Source organism: Lucilia sericata, unplaced genomic scaffold (assembly GCF_015586225.1).
Source record: "Lucilia sericata isolate MDLA Ls3-8-SP2 unplaced genomic scaffold, ASM1558622v1 Contig000499F_arrow, whole genome shotgun sequence".
NCBI lineage: Eukaryota > Metazoa > Arthropoda > Insecta > Diptera > Calliphoridae > Lucilia > Lucilia sericata.
The window spans coordinates 309,149-332,165 of NW_023994513.1; the positions used below are offsets into that span (position 1 = coordinate 309,149).

Sequence of the window (23,017 nt, forward strand, 5' to 3'; positions counted from 1 at the left end):
GTCTCTCAACTATAGACATTATAGTCTTTCGACTTAAGACTAATGAGACTATAGTCTCTCGAAAGTTGGGACTATAGGCAATACATTCTCTACATTATGATCTCCATTATAGAGGCTCTCGGCTATAACGACTATAGAGACTAAAGTCTCTCAACTATAAAGACTACAGTATTTTGACTAAAGAAACTATAGTATATCGACTAAAGGAACTATAGTTTATTGACTATAGAGACTGTATTCTATCGACTATTGTTACTATAGTCTATCGAATACTGAGACTATAGTTTCTCTACTATAGAGATTAAAGTCTCTTAACTTTAGCTTGTACGATATTTCGACTATAGAGACTATAATCTATCGATAGTCTTTAGACTATAGTCTCTAAAGCGTATCAAAATTTCGACTATAGAGACTATAATCTATCGACAGCCTTTTACTATAGCCTCTAAAGCGTATCAACCTTACAGACTGTCTAAGCCTTACAGACACTAAAGTCTATCGACTATAGAGACTATAGTCTATCGATTATAGGGTCTATAGTCCATCGACTATAGAGACTATAGTCTATCGATTATAGACACCATAGTCTATCGACTACAGACACTATAGGCTATCGACTATAGACACTATAGTCTATGGACTATAGATACTATAATCTATCGACAATAGACACTATAGACTATCGACTATAGACACTATAGTCTATCGACTATAGACACTTAGAGTATAGACTATAGGCACTATAGTCTATCGACTATAGACACTATATTCTATCGACTATAGATACTATAGTCTATCGACTAAAGATACTATAGTCTATCGACTAAAGATACTACAGTCTATCGACTATACACACTACAGTCTATTGACTATAGGCACTATAGTCTATCGACTATAGACACTATAGTATATCGACTATAGACACTATAGTCTATCAACTATAGACACTATAGTCTATTGACTATAGACACTATAGTCTATTGACTATAGACACTATAGTCTATCAACTATAGACAACTATCGACTATAGACACTATAGTCTATCGACTATAGACACTATAGTCTATCGACTATAGACACTTTAGTCTATCGACTATAGACACTATCGTCTATCGACTATAGGCACTATAGTCTATCGACTATAGGCACTATAGTCTATCGACTATAGACACTATAGTCTATGGACTATAGATACTATAATCTATCGACAATAGACACTATAGTCTATCGACTATAGGCACTATAGTCTATCGACTACAGACACTATAGTCTATCGACTACAGACACTATAGTCTATCGACTACAGACACTATAGTCTATCGACTATAGACACTATAGTCTATCGACTATAGACACTATAGTCTATCGACTATAGACACTATAGTCTATCGACTACAGACACTATAGTCTATCGACTACAGACACTATAGTCTATCGACTACAGACACTATAGTCTATCGACTATAGACACTATAGTCTATCGACTATAGACACTATAGTCTATCGAGTCTATCGTCTATATAGTATATCGAGTATATGGACTATAGTCTATCGACTATAGCGACTATGGTCGATAGACTAAAGAGACTATAGACTATAGAGGTTATAGTCACTATAGAGACTATAGAGGTTATAGTCACCTGCTTATAGACACTATAGCCTCTCGACTACTTATAGAGATTATAATATTATATTTTTTCCCCTTACCTAGCAAAATGAAAGTTTTTGTTGGGTAATAGCTTGATATTTTAGGTTTTTTTTTACATTATATTTATTTAGGTTTGTTGGTTTTTATTCTTTCTTAGATTTAAATAAAATTAATTAAAATTACTAAATAAATATTTACTTAAAATTAAGTAATATTTTGCTTTAGTATTTGTATTGATTATTACAAAAAACATTCCATTACTTCAAATCCAATAAAAACATTTTAAACTCCTTCGGGCTTAAATGAACTCAAAACACTATTTTGATTTTGCTGGAATTTTTTTGCAGTTGTATGATAAAGGGGAAACTTGGTTGTAAACAAATATTTAATTAACCCATAAAAGTAAATAAGTAAGCATAGAATATGCAGTAGAAATATTATCAAAAGCAATATAAATTAGTGGCTAACAGAAATCATACATTTAGAATTAAAGTTTACAGCAAACATTTCAGTAGTTCAAATGACTATCTCTGTATAGATTAGAGTTTTTGTCGAACATAGATTAGACAGACTATTACCTTTCGACTGTAGAGCACGCAAGTCTCTCGATTTTAGATTAGACAGACTATAGTGCTTCAATTATCGAGCAGACAAACTGTAGTATCTGGTATAGAGCAGACAAACCATAATATCTCGGTTATAGTATAATTTCCATATTGGTCATAATTAATCGATGCAGTACTGTATTCATATTACTCAAAATATGTGGAACCCACATAAGTATGCACGTATTTTTTATTTGTATTTGTAAGTCTGCTGCTGTTGCAAATAACAAACAAACTATGTACTACTGTATGTATATATGTATGCATCATCATAATATTGTTGCCATTACATCAGTATTATTTACTTAAATGTGCTAGATTCATACACTTTCACACATACACACATATTGATGGCTTAAAGGCATCAAATATGGCAATGATGATAATGATTATAATGCTAAAGAAGTTGCTGTAAATGGTAATGATCATCGTTGCTGATGATGTTAATGATGATGATAATGATGTTGGTTGGTTGGTATAAACGCCTTTAAACGTAACGCAAATATGCCAACCACCAAAGAAAACCAGTTAATAAACACACCATTTAATAGTAGTGTAGTTACACATTTACAAGGTGGTATTAACCAACGCATGTTATGTAAATCATTTACTTTTCCTCTTCTTCTTCTTTATATTTGTAATCGATTTTTATTTATTTTCTTTTTTCTTTCTCATCGCGTGTAGATTTATTTTCGTTTAGTTCAGTTTTCTTTCTAAAGTGTTGGAAAATTAGTTTTAAAATTGGTAGTAATTGAATTTGATGTAAAATGTTGTTGTTGTAATTTTTTTTTGAGGGAAACATGTTAAAGAAAATGTGTGACTTGTGAAAGTGGGGTAAATAAGATTTTTCAATTTGATTTTATAAATCAGTACGAAATCAGTTTTTATATAAAATCAATCTGATCGACGATGCAGTAGTCAGACTAAAGACTCTTGTCTATACAGTATATTCTATATTCTAAAGAGTATACAGACCAGGAATATAAATTCCAGTACTTTAGTACACCTTTCAGTACTTTTTGGTATCGACAACGACATTTTCGGTTCTTTTTCTAACTTTTGAGTCTAGTCTATAGTCTAGTCTATAGTCTAGTCTATAGTCTAGTCTATAGTCTAGTCTATAGTCTAGTCTATAGTCTAGTCTATAGTCTAGTCTATAGTCTAGTCTAGTCTAGTCTATAGTCTAGTCTATAGTCTAGTCTATAGTCTAGTCTATAGTCTAGTCTATAGTCTAGTCTATAGTCTAGTCTATAGTCTAGTCTATAGTCTAGTCTATAGTCTAGTCTATAGTCTAGTCTAGTCTAGTCTATAGTCTAGTCTATAGTCTAGTCTATAGTCTAGTCTATAGTCTAGTCTATAGTCTAGTCTATAGTCTAGTCTATAGTCTAGTCTATAGTCTAGTCTATAGTTAGTCTAGCAGTCTATAGTCTAGTCTATAGTCTAGTCTATAGTCTAGTCTATAGTTCTAGTCTATAGTCTAGTCTATAGGTCTAGTCTATAGTCTAGTCTATAGTCTAGTCTATAGTCTAGTCTATAGTCTAGTCTATAGTCTATGTCTATAGTCTAGTCATTAGTCTAGTCTATAGTCTAGTCTATAGTCTAGTCTATAGTCTAGTCTATAGTCTAGTTATAGTCTAGTCTATAGTCTAGTCTATTAGTCTATAGTCTAGTCTAGTAGTCTAGTCTATAGTCTAGTCTATAGTCTAGTCTATAGTCTAGTCTATAGTCTAGTCTATAGTCTAGTCTATAGTCTAGTCTAATAGTCTAGTCTATAGTCTAGTCTATAGTCTAGTCTATAGTTAGTCTATAGTCTTAGTCTATAGTCTAGTCTATAGTCTAGTCTATAGTCTAGTCTATAGTCTAGTCTATAGTCTAGTCTATAGTCTAGTCTATAGTCTAGTCTATAGTCTAGTCTATAGTCTAGTCTATAGTCTAGTCTATAGTCTAGTCTATAGTCTAGTCTATAGTCTAGTCTATAGTCTAGTCTATAGTCTAGTCTATAGTCTAGTCTATAGTCTAGTCTATAGTCTAGTCTATAGTCTAGTCTATAGTCTAGTCTATAGTCTAGTCTATAGTCTAGTCTAGTCTATAGTCTAGTCTAGTCTATAGTCTAGTCTAGTCTAGTCTATAGTCTAGTCTAGTCTAGTCTATAGTCTAGTCTAGTCTATAGTCTAGTCTATAGTCTATAGTCTAGTCTATAGTCTAGTCTATAGTCTAGTCTATAGTCTAGTCTATAGTCTAGTCTATAGTCTAGTCTATAGTCTAGTCTATAGTCTAGTCTATAGTGTAGTCTATAGTCTAGTCTATAGTCTAGTCTATAGTCTAGTCTATAGTCTAGTCTATAGTCTAGTCTATAGTCTAGTCTATAGTCTATAGTAGTCTATAGTCTAGTCTATAGTCTAGTCTATAGTTAGTCTATAGTCTAGTCTATAGTCTAGTCTATAGTCTAGTCTATAGTCTAGTCTATAGTCTAGTCTATAGTCTAGTCTATAGTCTAGTCTATAGTCTAGTCTATAGTCTAGTCTATAGTCTAGTCTATAGTCTAGTCTATAGTCTAGTCTATAGTCTAGTCTATAGTCTAGTCTATAGTCTAGTCTATAGTCCTAGTCTATAGTCTAGTCTATAGTCTAGTCTATAGTCTAGTCTATAGTCTAGTCTATAGTCTAGTCTATAGTCTAGTCTATAGTCTAGTCTATAGTCTAGTCTATAGTCTAGTCTATAGTCTAGTCTATAGTCTAGTCTATAGTCTAGTCTATAGTCTAGTCTATAGTCTAGTCTATAGTCTAGTCTATAGTCTAGTCTATAGTCTAGTCTATAGTCTAGTCTATAGTCTAGTCTATAGTCTAGTCTATAGTCTAGTCTATAGTCTAGTCTATAGTCTAGTCTATAGTCTAGTCTATAGTCTAGTCTATAGTCTAGTCTATAGTCTAGTCTATAGTCTAGTCTATAGTCTAGTCTATAGTCTGGTCTATAGTCTAGTCTATAGTCTAGTCTATAGTCTAGTCTATAGTCTGGTCTATAGTCTAGTCTATAGTCTAGTCTATAGTCTAGTCTATAGTCTAGTCTATATTCTAGTCTATAGTCTAGTCTATAGTCTAGTCTATAGTCTAGTCTATAGTCTAGTCTATAGTCTAGTCTATAGTCTAGTCTATAGTCTAGTCTATAGTCTAGTCTATAGTCTAGTCTATAGTCTAGTCTATAGTCTAGTCTATAGTCTAGTCTATAGTCTAGTCTATAGTCTAGTCTATAGTCTAGTCTATAGTCTAGTCTATAGTCTAGTCTATAGTCTAGTCTATAGTCTAGTCTATAGTCTAGTCTATAGTCTAGTCTATAGTCTAGTCTATAGTCTAGTCTATAGTCTAGTCTATAGTGTAGTCTATAGTCTAGTCTATAGTCTAGTCTATAGTCTAGTCTATAGTCTAGTCTATAGTCTAGTCTATAGTCTAGTCTATAGTCTAGTCTATAGTCTAGTCTATAGTCTAGTCTATAGTCTATAGTCTAGTCTATAGTCTAGTCTATAGTCTAGTCTATAGTCTAGTCTATAGTCTAGTCTATAGTCTAGTCTATAGTCTAGTCTATAGTCTAGTCTATAGTCTAGTCTATAGTCTAGTCTATAGTCTAGTCTATAGTCCAGTCTATAGTCTAGTCTATAGTCTCGTCTATAGTCTAGTCTATAGTCTAGTCTATAGTCTAGTCTATAGTCTAGTCTATAGTCTAGTCTATAGTCTAGTCTATAGTCTAGTCTATAGTCTAGTCTATAGTCTAGTCATAGTCTAGTCTATAGTCTAGTCTATAGTCTAGTCTATAGTCTAGTCTATAGTCTAGTCTATAGTCTAGTCTATAGTCTAGTCTATAGTCTAGTCTATAGTCTAGTCTATAATCTAGTCTATAGTCTAGTCTATAGTCTAGTCTATAGTCTAGTCTATAGTCTAGTCTATAGTCTAGTCTATAGTCTAGTCTATAGTCTAGTCTATAGTCTAGTCTATAGTCTAGTCTATAGTCTAGTCTATAGTCTAGTCTATAGTCTATCTATAGTCTAGTCTATAGTCTAGTCTATAGTCTAGTCTATAGTCTAGTCTATAGTCTAGTCTATAGTCTAGTCTATAGTCTAGTCTATAGTCTAGTCTATAGTCTAGTCTATAGTCTAGTCTATAGTCTAGTCTATAGTCTAGTCTATAGTCTAGTCTATAGTCTAGTCTATAGTCTAGTCTATAGTCTAGTCTATAGTCTAGTCTATAGTCTAGTCTATAGTCTAGTCTATAGTCTAGTCTATAGTCTAGTCTATAGTCTAGTCTATAGTCTAGTCTATAGTATCTCTATAGTCTAGTCTATAGTCTAGTCAATAGTCTAGTCTATAGTCTAGTCTATAGTCTAGTCTATAGTCTAGTCTATTTTCTAGTCTATAGTCTAGTCTATAGTCTATCATAGTCTAGTCTATAGTCTAGTCTATAGTCTAGTCATAGTCTAGTCTAGTCTAGTCTAGTCGATAGTCTAGTCTAATAGTCTAGTAGAGTCTAGTCTACAGTCTGTCTATAGTCTGGTCTATAGTCTAGCATTGTCTCTCCACTGTAGATAATCTCTCGCTATAGCGTAAGCTATAGAAAGTTCTAATTGTTGTCTGTCGCCTATACAGCATTTATTGCTAGAATTGCAGATTATAGAGTACCTTTTTTTAAAAACAACAAATCAATATGAATTCCTTTTTGTATTATTTTGTTCTTGACCAACTATATAAACATATATTAATAAATTTTTTTTGCTGGCATGTGGTTTACATTGTTTGCCCTCTCCAGCACAGTTTTAAATAATGAATTTTAAATGGCGGTTTTTATTTGTTACAATGAAAATGAAACTTTTTAAAATTATGAATTAAATAATTAAAAAATTTTGCGGTTTATAGAAGGAAAATTTTGTAAAAAATGTGATTCATTATAGTGTTATTATTTTTACTAGAGGAATGTTTTAAAATATTAATGATTAAAAAATATTTCAAGGTAATAAAAAAGTAATAATTTAGTTATTGTTATACTAAGTACGAACTATTTAACATCAACTTCATAGTGATTTTATGGGATTTGCTGCAATAACTATTGAAGGGATAAGGGATGGACGCGTTTTTATAAATTTCGATTTCAAATATGAGACAGTTCATGATATTTAAGTATTTTGTTTCAAGGTCTTTTTTCTCTATCCACTTTGAAATGTTGTAAATTTTCAATATTATGACATGACTTTAATTTATCCGACTACTCTACTTACACGCACAATTGTCGTGCGCCCATATTGTGTCCGAAATTTTATGGTTAATTTATGTAAATTTTGCGTTTTATTAGGCCATTTTTATCTAACACCTCAATAAAACCATTCCCACGTCCACTACAAGTATCTGTTTAATGCTAAAACATAACTTGTCTTTTAATGGTCCCTTAAAGTTTATTTCTATTACAATTTTTTTATGCTTTAAAAGGGTTAAACAAATTAGTTTTCAAAAAAAAAAAAACAAATAAATAAAAAATTAATATAATTTAATGTGCGATGAGTGAACACAAGTACTTAAAGCTTCAAGTCACGTTTTACACTTGACCTTTTACGTACGGTGAAAAAAATTACAAACAAAAAAAAAAAAAAGATCGAAATAACTTTGTAATTGTAAAATAAAATAAAATTGTTTTATTGAAATATTTGCATAAATATGCACTTTTTAAATTAAATTATTTATAATGCATTACATTTAAGGATTAATTAAAAATACAAATAAACAATGACAATTATAATAAACACGAGCAGCAGACATAAATAAACATTTCAAAGTGTCGATTATTATAGAAAAAAAGAGGATGGGTTTAAATTTTATTGATAATTTGCATGTTAGTATTGGGATTTCGTTTAAGTGTTAAATGTTTCGATTTTTAAATTTTTTAATAAAATTCTGATTTCAGCTGTAGTACTTACAACTAACCTATAGTCCAGAATACTAAGTAGTCTAGAGTCCAGATTAGTATATATCCCAGATTAGGTTACTCTACAGTCTGACTATAGATAAGTCTTTAGTCTACTACAGATTAGACTGTAGCTTAGATTATAGATTAGTCTATAATCTGGACAATATATATTACAGACTATAACTTGATCTATATCCCAGACTATAGATTGATCTATATCCCAGGCTATAGATTGATATATAGCTCAGACTATAGATTGATCTATAGTTCAGACTATAGATTGATCTACAGTCCAGGCTTTAGATTGATCTATAGTCCAGGCTATATATTGATCTATAGTCTATGTAGTCTATAGTCCAGACTATAGATTAATCTGTAATCCTGACTAAAGATTAGTGTTTAGTCTACTATAGCTTAGACCGTAGCTTACACTATAGAATAGTCGGTAGTGCAAACTATAGATTAGTTTATATTCCACACTATAGACTAGTCTGTAGCACAGACAGTCAATAGATAAGACTATAGTCCATACTAGGGTTCTATAGTTGAAACGAAAAGTAGACTTTTCGACTTTTTGCATTTAGTTAAAAGTCGACTTTTCGACTTTTTTCACTATTTTTTGACTTTTTCGAGTTTTTCCGACTGTTTTAGAGTTTTTGACTTTTTTCCACTTTTTTAAAATTTTCAACTATTTTTGACCTTTTTCTACTATTTTCGAGTTTTCGATTTTTTGCGACTTTTCGACTTTTTTCGACTTTTATTTACAAAGTCGACTTTTCGACTTTTTTCATAGTCTATAGTCGAGTAATCGACTTTTTTGGAACAAAATAGTAGACTTCGACTTTTCGACTTTTTTCGACAAAAAGGAGATTGTTCGATTATTCGAAAGTCGATTTATTTCAGACTACAGATTTGTCAATAGTCCAGACTATAGTTTAGTTTATAGTCCAGACTACAATATAGTCTATAGTCCAGACTATAGTTTAGTCAGACTATAGTAGTTTATTTGTCTGTAGTCCAGATTACAGATTTGTTTATAGTCCAGATTATAGTGTAGTCTATATAGATTATTATACAGTCTGGACTATAGCCTGTTCTATAGTCTGGACTATAGAATATTATATATATTCTATAGATTATTATACAGTCTGGCCTATAGTCTGGACTATAGACTATATCCTGTTCTATAGCCGGGACTATAGACTATATCCTGTTCTATAGTCTGGACTATAGACTGTTCTATAGTCTGGACTATAGACTGTTCTATAGTCTGGACTATAGACTGTTCTATAGTGTGGACTATAGACTATTCTTAGTCTGGACTATATACTATTCAATAGCCTTGACTATAGACTATTCTATAGTCTGGACTATAGACTATTCTATAATCAGGATTGTAGACTATTCTGTATTCTGGACTATAGACTGATCTATAGTCTGGATTATAGAATATTCTATATTCTGGACTATAGTCTGTTCTATAGTCTGTACCATAGAATTTTCTATAGTCTGGGATATATATATATATCGTCTGGACTATACACTATTATATAGTCTGGACTATAGGCTGTTCTATAGTCTGGACTATAGACAGTTCTATAGTCTGGACTATATACTATTCCATAGTCTGGGGTATAGACTATTCTATACAGAACAGACTATTCTAATCAGTCCACACAGAACAGTCTGTAGTCCAGACTATAGAATAGTCTATAGTTCAGACTATAGATTAGTCTATAGTTCAGACTAGTTTATAGTTCTGACTATAGACAGATATAGATCTGTAGACAGGACTATAGTTTGATCTATAGTCCAGACTTTAGAATGATTTATTGTCCAGACTATAAACTGTAGATCAAGGTATAAAGTGATCTATAGTCCAAATAATTTACTATTTTCATTCGTTTTCAGCTGTCTTATTTTTAACTAGGAATCAAATTAATAAAAAAGACAATATAAACTATAAAAATATTAACACACATTTAACAAAAATTAAACTTATTGCAATACATATATGCTTAAGGTGTAAAATGCTATTAAACCATATATTTAAAATAACTGGAGTAGTAAATCAGTATCACAAATTTATTTATTAGCACTTTAAGTCCATATCTAGAGTATCTATACCATAACGAATATCAGCCCAGTAGCATTTCGTAATAATTAATATGCTTTGATTTTGTTGTTTTTTTTTTTCATAAATATTTTACACAAATAATTATTACCTTTTTTTTAAGTGGAGCAAAAACCACAAAAGGAGGATTAAATCAAACAACAAACTGAACAACAACAAAAAAAACTCAAACAAAAGCGAAATTAAATTTTTGCTTGTGTAATCATTTAATTTCACTTGCAATTTTGTTTAAACAGAAAGTTTTTTTCTTTTAAACAAATTGTAGTTTTTTTATATTTTGTATTCCTGTAATGGCTAAAAAAAGCCATTTTACTATTTAAAACATGAACAATGAAACATCAAACTTGTTTTAACAAACAAGTGTCTGCTTATGTTTGAAGAAAGAAATAATTGAAAAATTGAAACATGCCACCAAGAAAATAATTAAATAATAAGTAAATAATTATGCTATTGCTACTAGTTTGAGTTAAAATTATTAAATTAAAATTGTTGTCGATAAATACCAAAATTTATTGAAATTAAAATTTGTGGTTTTTAGATATATTTACCTTTGTATGAAAACCAGGGGTGTAGTCCTTTAATATTTAAATAATTTTTCCTTTTTTAAGTACGCAGGAATCTGTGAGAGAGAAATTAAAAATATTTGCTTTAGTTCTTGTTATTTCAGAGACAAAAGTCTACAGCTCCGACTACGGATATGTATTACAGATCAGACTATAATTTGGAAATTTGTTAGGACTATGTTCTAGACTGCAGATCATACTGTAATCTCGAATACAGATCACACAATAGTTTGGACTATAGATCAGAGTATAGCCTGGACTATAGATCAGTCCATAGTCTGAACTATAGATCAGAGTATAGTCTGGACAATAGATCAGTATAGTCTGGACTATAGATTAGTCTATAGTCTGGATTATAGAACATTCTATAGTCTGGACTATAAGTCAGTCTGTAGTCTGGACTAAAGATCAGTCTATTGTCTGGACTATAGATCTGTCTATTGTATGGAATATAGATCACTCTATCTCTATAGTCTGGACTATAGATTATTCTATAGTATGGACTATAGATCAGTATATAGTCTGGACTATAGATCAGTCTGTTGTCTGGACTATAAGTCAGTCTATAATCTGGACTAAAGATCAGTCCATTGTCTGGACTATAGACCACTCATTCTCTATAGTCTGGACTATAGATCAGTCTACAGTCTGCACTAAAGATTAGTCTATAGTCTAGACTACAGATCAGTCTATTTTCTGGAATATAGATCACTCTTTCTCTATAGTCTGGACTATAGATCAGCCTATAGTCTGGACTATGGATTGGTCTATTGTCTCGACTATAAATCAGTCTATAGTCTAGACTATAGATCAGTCTATTGTCTGTAATATAAACCACTCTATCTCTATAGTTTGGACTATAGATCAGTCTATAGACTGGACTATAGATCAGTATATAGTCTGGACTATAGATCAGTCTGTTGTCTAGACTATAAGTCAGTCTATAGTCTGGATCATAGATCAGTCTACTGTCTGGACTGCAGATCAGTCCATAGTCTGGAATATAGATCAGTCTATAGCCGCGACTATAGATCAGTCTATAGTCTTGACTGTATATCAGTCTATAGCCTGGAAGATAGATCAGTCTATAGTCTGGACCATAGTCTGGACTATAGATCAGTATATAGTCTGCACTACAGATCAGTCTATTGTCTGTAATATAGATTACTCTATCTCTATAGTCTGGACTATAGATCGGTCTATAATCTAGACTATAAATCAGTCTATATAGTTTGGACTATAGATCAGTCCATAGTCTGAACTATAGATCAGAGTATAGTCTGGACTATAGATCAGTATATAGTCTGGATTATAAATCAGTATATAGTCTGGATTATAGATCAGTCTACAGTCTGGACTATAGATAGATAGTCTGGATTATAGAGCATTCTATAGTCTGGACTATAGGTCAGTCTATAGTCTGAACCAAAGATCAGTCTATTGTCTGGCCTATAGATCAGTCTATTGTCTGGACTGTAGATCAGTCGATAGTCTGGATAGTAGATCAGTCTATAGCCTGGACGATAGATCAGTCTACAGTCTGGACTATATATCAGTCTATCGTCTGGACTATAGTTTGGACTATAGTCCGGTCATTCCATATTCTTGACTATATATCAGTCTATAGTCTAGACTATAGATCAGTCTTTAGTCTGGACTATAGATCAGTTTATAGTCTGGATACACCTACATACTATAGTCTGGACTTAAGATCAGTCTGTAGTCATAAAATTCCAATTCTATTTAAACAAACAGATGTATTTCTTGTTTGCAAATTTATAATAAAATAATAATTCTTAAGCAAAAATCTAACTTTAAAAGTTTTAATCAAAATTTAAAAAACAAGCGAATTAACAAACCACAATAGAAGGTGAATTGCAATTTTTTTATCTAAATTTAAACCAGTCTTCAGAAATGACTTCAAAGCATGTGTTTGTGATCAGTGAGAGCTAGATTAATGATGGTGATTGAGACCCCAAGGGCAATCAAGATAAAGAAATTGATTAATTTAGAAACTTTTTTTAATTAGACTAATGTAAATTTCTAATTTTTTTAGCAATATTTAAAATAAACAGTAGATTGCTACAGCAGAGATAAGTGGTAAATTAGAAAAAAAAAATTGTTTTATATTATGTTAATAAACAAATTAAAATAAATCAATTAATTTCTTAAAATACCATAGAATTTTGCACAAAACCTCATTAAGTCAACAATTTTTGAAACTTCCTAGGTATGTTTTACCCCCCTCACTCATTAAGCTGCTTAATGAGCCAAAGTTTTTCAACTCAATTTGTTGAGGAAAAATGTACTCACGTACAACAATTCCTTATTTGTAGATTGACATTTAATATGCATGTGTATAATCAATAATAATTACAACGGCAAAAAAAAAAAAAGTATTTAAACAAACTTTTTCTTTATTATAAATATTACACAGCCCTCCATCCATCCATCCATCCATCCATCCATCCAACTGACATCAATAAATAATAAAAGGCGCAAAAAAAAAACATTCTAAAAATGAAGAAAAACTTTTTAATAATCTGATTTAATTTATTGAGAAGTGTTGATGGAAAGCAAAAAACATTTTATTCACACTTATATTTTTTTTAATTTAAATAAATTTGTTTAAAACATTTTTTATGCTTTTTATTTTGCTGATGTTCAAAAGAAACGAAAAAAGATTATAACATTTTCATAGAAGAATTTTTAATCAAATCTATAATAAATTGCAAATCTGAAACTTTTTAAAAAGCAAGTTTAAAAATTAAAGCAATTAAAATGTGTGTAAAGCTGCTGCTCAATTCTCGAATGGACGGGAAATATTCTAAAGAAGAAGTTATAAAGAGTTAGGTCATAAAAAGGAGTCGTAAATGAAATAGACTAAACATTTATATATAGTATGGCCTATGCTTAAGGTATAGTCTCGAATATATTCTGCACTAAAACTCTATCTACAGTCTAAAGTAGTTCAGAATATAACTGGAACTATAGTACGATATGGATTACACGTTAGTGTATATTATGAACTATAGACTAGTCTTTATAGATCAGTCCATAGTCTGGACTATAGATCAGTCTATTTTCTGATCAGCCTATAATCTTCTCTGTAGATCAGTCTTAAGTTTGGACCGTGAAGTATAGATCACTGAACTGAAGAAAATAGATCAGTCTATATTCTGGACTGTACATCTGTAATATATATATCAGGATATATCATGCTCTATAGTTTGGAGTAAATATCAGTATTTATTCAAGACCATAGATCAGTCTATAGCCTAGAATATTGATCAGTCTACAGAATACAAGATTAGTCTGTGGACTGAATATAGATCAATTTCTATTTCAGACAATATATCAGTCTATAGTATAAAAGTATACTTTTAAGGACTACAGATCACTATATAGTCTTGTCTATAGATTAGTCCATGGTCTCGACATTATATGAGTCTACGTGTGGACTATAGATCGGTCTATAGACTACAACATAGATTAGTCTATAGTTTAGACTAGAGATCAGTCAATAGTTTAGACTATAGATCAGTCTATAGTCAAGACAATAGATCAGTCTATAGTCAAGACTATAGATCAGTCTATAGTCAAGACTATAGATCAGTCTATAGTCATGACTATAGACTGATCTTTAGATCAATCTGATAGATCAGTTTATAGTCATGACTGGAGATCAGTCTATAGTCAAGACTATAGATCAGTCTATAGTCTATACTATAGATCAGTCTGTAGTATAGACTTTAGATCAGTCTATAGTCTATACTATAGATCAGTCTATAGTCTAGACTATAGATCAATCTACTATGGACTGATCTATAGTATAGACCATAGACTGATCTAAAGTCTACACTATAGACTGATCTGTAGTCTAGACCACAGATCAGTCAATAGTGTATATATTCTATAGTCTAGACTACAGAACAGTCTATAGTCTAGATTACAGATCAGTCTATAGTCTAGACTTTAGATCAGTCTATAGTCAAGACCATAGATCAGTCTATAGTCAAGATTATACGTCAGTCTATAGTCAAGACTATAGGTCCAGACTATAGTCAAAACTATAGGTCCGGACTATAGTCAAGCCTAAAGGTCCAGACTATAGACCAGTCTATATTCTAGACCATAGATCAGTCTATTGTCTAGACTATAGATAAGTCTATAGTCTAGGCTATAGATCAGTCTATAGTCTAGGCTACAGATCAGTCTATAGTCTAGGCTACAGATCAGTCTATAGTCTAGGTTATAGATCAGTCTATAGTCTAGGCTATAGATTAGTCTATAGTCTAGGCTATAGATTAGTCTATAGTCTAGGCTATAGATTAGTCTATAGTCTAGGCTATAGATTAGTCTTTAGTCTAGACTATAGATTAGTCTTTAGTCTAGACTATAGATCAGTTTATAGTCTAGACTACAGATCAGTCTATAGTCTAGGTTATAGATCAGTCTATAGTCTATACTATAGATCGGTCTATAGTCTAGACTATATATATATAGTGTAGATTATAGAACAGTTTAAAGTCTGTACTATAGACAGTCTATACTATAGACAGTCTGTACTATAGACAGTCTATACTATAGACAGTCTATACTATAGACAGTCTATACTATAGACAGTCTATACTATTGACAGTCTATACTATAGATCAGAGTATAGTCTAGACTTTAGATCAGTCTATAGTCTAGACTATAGTTCTGTCTAATCTATAGTCTAGATAAAGATAAATTCCCATATATTCACTTTGTATTCTATAATATAGGTTTAGATCTACAATCTGAAATTTCATTTCAAATTTACCTCTATTGCAGAACCCTTTGAGACTACAAATAACAGCTGTTTTATAATTAATTTCTACTTCCACACAAAAAAAACAACAAAATGTCTTTTTTAAACTTGTTTCTTGTGTCTGTAAAAGACATTCTGAAGGTTGTTTTAAAATGCATTTCTATGAATTTATTAATTAAGAATCAAAAGCTACAAAACAATTATATAATGAAGAAAAAAAAAAAACCAACACCCGCCCACATGCATAGTTATTTAAATAAATATTTGCATATTTACACAAACACAGAAATAGCAATATTAACACCAACATAACGACCAAAAACTATCACATGCTTATTACCAGGGTAAGCGGAATATACCAATTTGCTAATTTTATCCATAAAATATATGAGAAAAGAGTTAAGTAAAGATATATCCAATAGTTAAGTTAAAAAGCATATTTTGCATGTTATTATGTTGTCAGCATATTTTAGGCATATTTGGTATATTTAAAAGTTTTTTGTTAATATTTTGGGTTACCCTGTTTCTTATTAAATTACTTTTTTACACTCTTAAAATGATAATCACCTTTATAATCATACACCTAATATAATTAAGATAAAAATAACAACTGAAAACAGATATGGAAGACTAAATTTGGCATAGTGTTTTATAGTTTTGATTTGAGTTAATTGGGTTTCTTTGGCAATAGAGGAAATACAAATAATACTCAAGGTCAATGAAGTTGAGAAGTCAATGATACAAAGATGGTTTCTCTCCATCACTTAAAAATACAAATAGAAGCCCCTTTATCTGATATTAAGAAGAAAATTAACTTTAACCCATTGAACTTATTAAACCATGAATGATGTATGATAATGATCATTATAATAATATGAGTTACATCATTATTTATTTATTACTCTTGACTTTAAATATGTATATTAAAATTTTCATTTATGACCTTGACTCTTTTTAAAAATTTCAAAGAATTTTTTGCTTTAAAATTGAAAAATCTTAATATATGAAGTGGTGGCTAATTAAAATACCTCGCCAAAAATATTCTTTGAAGTATGTATGTATATATGTATGTATATGCTCATTAATAATTATTAAGTCAAAAAGAAATTACTAATAATAAGACCTACTTCACGTGCAAAACAGCATTGCTTCGTTTCATTTAGTCATTATTTATTTGATGTAAAGAATTTTAATTACCTCAAAATATTTTTGTTTGATTAGCCAAACTTTATTAATTAAGTAAAATTGTTTTTGACACTTCTTCTACTTCGCTCATTCGTTCGCTGTTTGATTCACTCATAAACATTCGTCATAAATGTGAATAAGTACAACCACAAAATAAGGTGAATAAACCGCACAGTCAAACGAGTCAGTCAGCCACCCACTAAACCAAATAAATGTTTACAACAAATATGGCTAAAAGTCATTTAACTGTTTTATTAAGTACAAAACTTATTCTTTTTATCCATTTTCGCCATAAGTTTTTTCAGAAAACACTAAACTATTCCTAAGTGTATAACCAAACTGTATTTCTATGTTATACACACACTCTGCCCGACAGTTTTGTATTTATAATATGAATCTTATATAAAAATGTCTTCAACTTCTTGACAATAGTATACTTTAGTCCGGACTACTGTTCAGTCTATAGTCTGGACTATAGTCTAGTTTATAGTCTGGAATATAGTCTACTCTATAGTCTAGTTTATAGTCTAGACTATACTCAGGTCTATAGTCTGGACTATAGTCTAGTTTATAGTCTGGACTATAGTCTAGTCCATAGTCTGGACTATACCCTAGTCCATAGTCTGAACTATAGTCTAGTTCATAGTCTGGACTGTAGTCTAGTCCATAGTCTGGACTATACCCTAGTCCATAGCCTGAACTATAGTCTAGTTCATAGTCTGGACTATAGTCTAGTCCATAGTCTGGACTATAGTCTACTTTATAGTCTGGACTATAGTCTAGTCTATTGTCTGGACTGTAGTCTAGTCCATAGTCTGTACTATAGTCTAGTCCATAGTCTGGACTGTAGTCTAGTCCGCAGTCTGGACTATAGTCTAGTCTATAGTCTAATCTATAGTCTCAACTGTAGTCTATAGTCTGGACTGTAGTCTAGTCTATTGTCTGGACTGTAGTCTAGTCCATAGTCTGGACTATACCCTAGTCCATAGTCTGAACTATAGTCTAGTTCATAGTCTGGACTATAGTCTAGTCCATAGTCTGGACTATAGTCTACTTTATAGTCTGGACTATAGTCTAGTCTATTGTCTGGACTGTAGTCTAGTCCATAGTCTGTACTATAGTCTAGCCCATAGTCTGGACTGTAGTCTAGTCCGCAGTCTGGACTATAGTCTAGTCTATAGTCTAATCTATAGTCTCAACTGTAGTCTATAGTCTGGACTATAGTCTAGTCTATAGTCTGTACTATAGTCTAGCCTATTGTCTGGACTGTAGTCTAGTCCATAGTCTGGACTGTAGTCTAGTCTATTGTCTGGACTGTAGTCTAGTCCATAGTCTAGCCCACAGTCTGAACTATAGTCTACTCCATAGTTTGGATTATAGCCTAGTCCATAGTCTGGACTATAGTCTAATCTATAGTCTCAACTGTAGTCTAATATATAGTCTCGACTATAGTCTAATATATAGTCTCGACTCTAGTCTAGTCCATAGTCTGGACTATCGTCTAGTCCATAGTCTGAACTGTAGTCTAGTCCATGGTCTGGACTATAGTCTAGTCCATAGTCTGGACTATAGTCTAGTTTATAGTCTGGACTATAGTCTAGCTTATAGTCTGGATTATAGTCTAGTTTATAGTCTGGACTATAGTCTAGTCTATAGTCTAGTCAATAGTCTGGATTATAGTCTAGTCCATAGCCTGGACTATAGTCTAGTCTATAGTCTTGACTGTAGTCTAGTTTATAGTATAGTCTATCGTCTTGACTATAGTCGAGTTTATAGTCTAAACTATAGTCTGAACTATACTCTAGTTTATAGTCTATTCTATAGTCTGGACTATAGTCTAGTCTATAGTCTGGACTATAGTCTAGTCTATAGTCTGGAGTATAGTCTAGTCTATAGTCTGGACTATAGTCTAGTCTATAGTCCGGACTATAGTCTAGTCTATAGTCTGTACTATAGTCTAGTCTATTGTCTGGACTATGGTCTAGTCCATAGTCTGGACTGTAGTCTAGTCCACAGTCTGAACTATAGTATAGTCCATAGTTTGGATTATAGTCTAGTCCATAGTCTGGACTATAGTCTAATCTATTGTCTCAACTGTAGTCTAATATATAGTCTCGACTATAGTCTAGTCCATAGTCTGGACTATAGTCCAGTCCATAGTCTGAACTCTAGTCTATTTTCTCTACTATAGTCTAGTTTATAGTCTGGACTACAGTCTAGTCTATAGTCTGGACTATAGCCTAGTCTATAGTCTGGACTATCGTCTTGTCTATAGTCTGGACTATAGTCTTGTCTATAGTCTGGACTATAGTCTTGTCTATAGTCTAGACTATAGTCTTGTCTATAGGTTGGAGTATAGTCTAGTCTATAGTCTGGACTATAGTCTTGTCTATAGTCTGGACTATAGTCTTGTCTATAGTCTGGACTATAGTCTAGTCTATAGTCTGGACTATAGTCTTGTCTATAGTCTGGACTATAGTCTTGTCTATTGTCTGGACTATAGTCTTGTCTATTGTCTGGACTATAGTCTTGTCTATAGTCTGGACTATAGTCTTGTCTATAGTCTGGACTATAGTCTTGTCTCTAGTCTGGACCATAGTCTTGTTTATAATCTAGTCTATAGTCTAGTCTATAGTCTGGACTATAGTTTAGTCTGCGGTCTGGTCTTTAGTCTGTATTTTAGTCTGGAATGTAGTCTAGTTTATAGTCTGGACTATAGACTAGTTTATAGTCTGGACTATAGCCTAGTTTATAGTCTGGACTATAGTCTAGTCTATGGTCTGAACTACAGACTAGTTTATAGTCAGGACTATAGTCTAGTATATAGTCTGTATTATAGTCTAGTTTATAGTCTGGACTATAGTGTAGTCTATATTCTGAACTGTAGTCTAGTCTATAGTCCAGACTATAGTCTGGTTTATAGTCTGGACTGTAGGCTAGTTTATTTTCTGGACTATAGTCTCGTTTATATTCTGGACTATAGTCTAGTTTATAGTTTTGACTATAGTCTAGTTTATAGTCTGGACTATAGTCTAGTCTGTAGTAAGGAATAAAGTCTATTATATGGTACGGACTAATATAGTCGTATATAATGTCTTGGAGATAGTATAATTTATAGTCTATAGTATGGACAATAGTCTAGTGTATAATGTACAGGCTGGACTCTAATTTAGTCTATAGTCTGGGCTATAGTCTAGTCTATAATCTGGGCTATTGTTTAGTCTATAATCTGGACTGTAGTATAGTCTATAGTCCGGACTATAGTCTATAGTCTGGATTATAGTCTATAGTCTAATCTATGTTATGGACTAAAGTCCAGTCTACAATCTGGACTATATATACTATAGCCTGGACTATATAGACTATATAACATGGACTATATTCAGATCTATAATCTAGGCCGAAGTCTGGTCTACAGTCTAGGCTAGAGTCTTGTTTATTGGCTAGCCCATCGTCTAATGTATATCTTAGTCTACTGTGTGGACTTTATTTTAATGTTTATATTCTAGTTTAACGTCTTGTCTAAAGAACTACGGGGTTTTTTGTTTAGTTTCTGCTACAGTAGTTGCTTTGTGGTGTGATGTGAAGACAGACAAAAAGTGTTTGTCTGTAAAATGACATCAATACTCGTATGTGCAGATATTTGATTATTTATATAAGTATGTTTGTAATCGTTGTCTTAAAATATTTATGTTTCGTTGAATTCATTATAGTTTCATTATTAGTATTTAATACCTTAAGGTATTATTAACATTTGCAATATTTCCTTCTTTGAGGTTTGAGGGAATTACTTATATGACTGCATAAGTTGGAAATTTGATCAAATTTATAAATGAAAACATTTTGAGGTCTGAATGACTAATAACAAAATTTTTGGGAGAAGAGTATAGTTTTAAATTTTTGTAAGAAATTTTGCAGTTTAGGGATTTGGGGAATTGTTGTGACAATTTAAAAAATTTTTAAAACAAATGCTTTGATACAAAAAATTTTGGTTATTGCAAGTTAGTTGATCTTGAAAAGTTCAAAGCTCTAATATTAAGTGTCACGATATCTAAATAATTTTTAACACTTAAAATTTGTTTCTAAATAGCAAAAATATTTACACTTTAAAATCAATTCTAATTGTATTTCAAAACTTATTTATGTACCCACCAGCTTTGTTAGTTTTAAGTCTAACCAAAAATTCAGCCAACATTATTTGAATTTTTTTTCCAAAACAACTAACCAACCAACCACACACAGAATTAACAATAAGTACAAGAATGTATTTACTACTCAAAAGCTAAAAAACTTGATTTTCTAAAATTAAAACAAAAGTTAGAAAAAAGTTTGACTTTGAGATACAAATCGCATTCAATAAGAAATCTATTTTTTTGTATAACATTTTTGCTCATATGTTTTGTTATTTATTTCTCTATTACTGTTTCGAATTTTGTTTTGTTTTCATCTCTATTTTAAATGTTGTTCATTTGTTTTTGTTGTTATTATATTATCTAGTTAGATTAGATCAGCCACAACACGATGATATAATACTGAAACAATAGAGACAGATATTCGTAGAATTATGGTATCAATATTGTTTGTTGAATTTGTATCTATGTAAATTAAGTTTGTGTAGGTAGTTAAGCAGATATACAGAGATTTTATGAAACAAAATAATTAAGAAAACAAGTAAGAAAGTATAGTAGGGCGTGGCCGACCATATGATACCCTACACCAGTTATGAATATTAAATGTGATTTATTTTTCATAATAAAGCATTTATCTTCAATATTATCTTGTTCCGATACATTTAAGCAATTTATGGATGAAAAACTAATTTTCTGAAAGAGGCTTTATATGGGGGCTAGGGGCAAATATGGACCAAGCCCGATAAAATTTTGTGAATATATTTATATTTACATAATATTTTATTGTGCTGAATTTTATTGCGATATTTGTGTTTATAAGTTAATTTGGGACATTCAAGTAATTTTCTGAAGGGGACTTTGTATGGGAGCTAGGGTCAAATGGGGCCCGATCTTTATGAAATTTGGCAGGGTCATCAAGACTTCTATAAAACTTAGTTGTGCCGTATTTTATCGATATATCTGTATATTTGACATAATTATGAGCTCAGAAGCCCTTTTCGGGGGGTTCTGTTCTATGGGGGCTAGGTGAAATAAAGGACCGATTTTAACCATTTTCAATAGGCTTCGTCCTTGGGTCAAATAAAATGTGCGTGCCAAATTTCATCCAATTATCTTGAAAATTGCGACCTGTACCTTGCGCACAAGGTTTACATGGACAGCCAGCCAGCCAGCCAGACGGACGGACGGACATAGCTTAATCGACTCAGAAAACGATTCTAAGCCGATTGGTATACTTTAAGGTGGGTCTAGGACGAATATTTTTGTATGTTACAAACATCAGCACAAATCCAATATACCCTCCCCACTAAAGTGGTGTAGGGTATAAATATATGTTTGTAGGTATGTACATATAAACAGTATCTTGTAGTAGGTATTTCAAAAATGTAAGAACAGTGTAAGAGAAAATACGGCAGAAATCTTGTATAGTCTAGTATATAATGCAGAATATAGTATAGTTTAGTCCTATAATATAATATATAGTCTAGTCTATAGTTTAGTCTATAGTATAGTCTATGGTGTAGTCTATAGTCTAGTCTATAGTCTAGTCTATAGTCTAGTCTATAGTCTAGTCTATAGTCTAGTCTATAGTCTAGTCTATAGTCTAGTCTATAGTCTAGTCTATAGTCTATTCTATAGTCTAGTCTATAGTCTAGTCTATAGTCTAAGTCTATAGTCTATTCTATAGGTCTAGTCTATAGTCTAGTCTATAGTCTAGTCTATAGTCTAGTCTATAGTCCAGTCTATAGTCTAGTCTATAGTCTAGTCTATAGTCGCTATAGTCTAGTCTATAGTCTAGTCTATAGTCTAGTCTATAGTCTAGTCTATAGTCTAGTCTATAGTCTAGTCTATAGTCTAGTCTATAGTCTAGTCTATAGTCTAGTTATAGTCTAGTCTATAGTCTAGTCTATAGTCTAGTCTATAGTCTAGTCTATAGTCTAGTCTATAGTCTAGTCTATAGTCTAGTCTATAGTCTAGTCTATAGTCTAGTCTATAGTCTAGTCTATAGTCTAGTC

General features: G+C 31.6%; 1 protein-coding gene across 2 annotated transcripts in view; it reads right to left on the reverse strand.

Moving 5' to 3' along the window:
* The window catches only part of LOC119605591, a 150,065-nt gene that overhangs the window by 121,225 nt on the left and 5,823 nt on the right, over positions 1–23,017 (reverse strand). The window contains exon 3 of one of the 2 annotated variants that reach the window (XM_037958796.1): positions 10,878–10,948. The exons of the other annotated variant lie outside the window; for it this stretch is intronic. The gene's annotated coding sequence lies outside the window, so the exon portion shown is untranslated. The remainder of the gene's footprint in view (positions 1–10,877; positions 10,949–23,017) is intronic. 2 annotated transcript variants of the gene reach the window in all.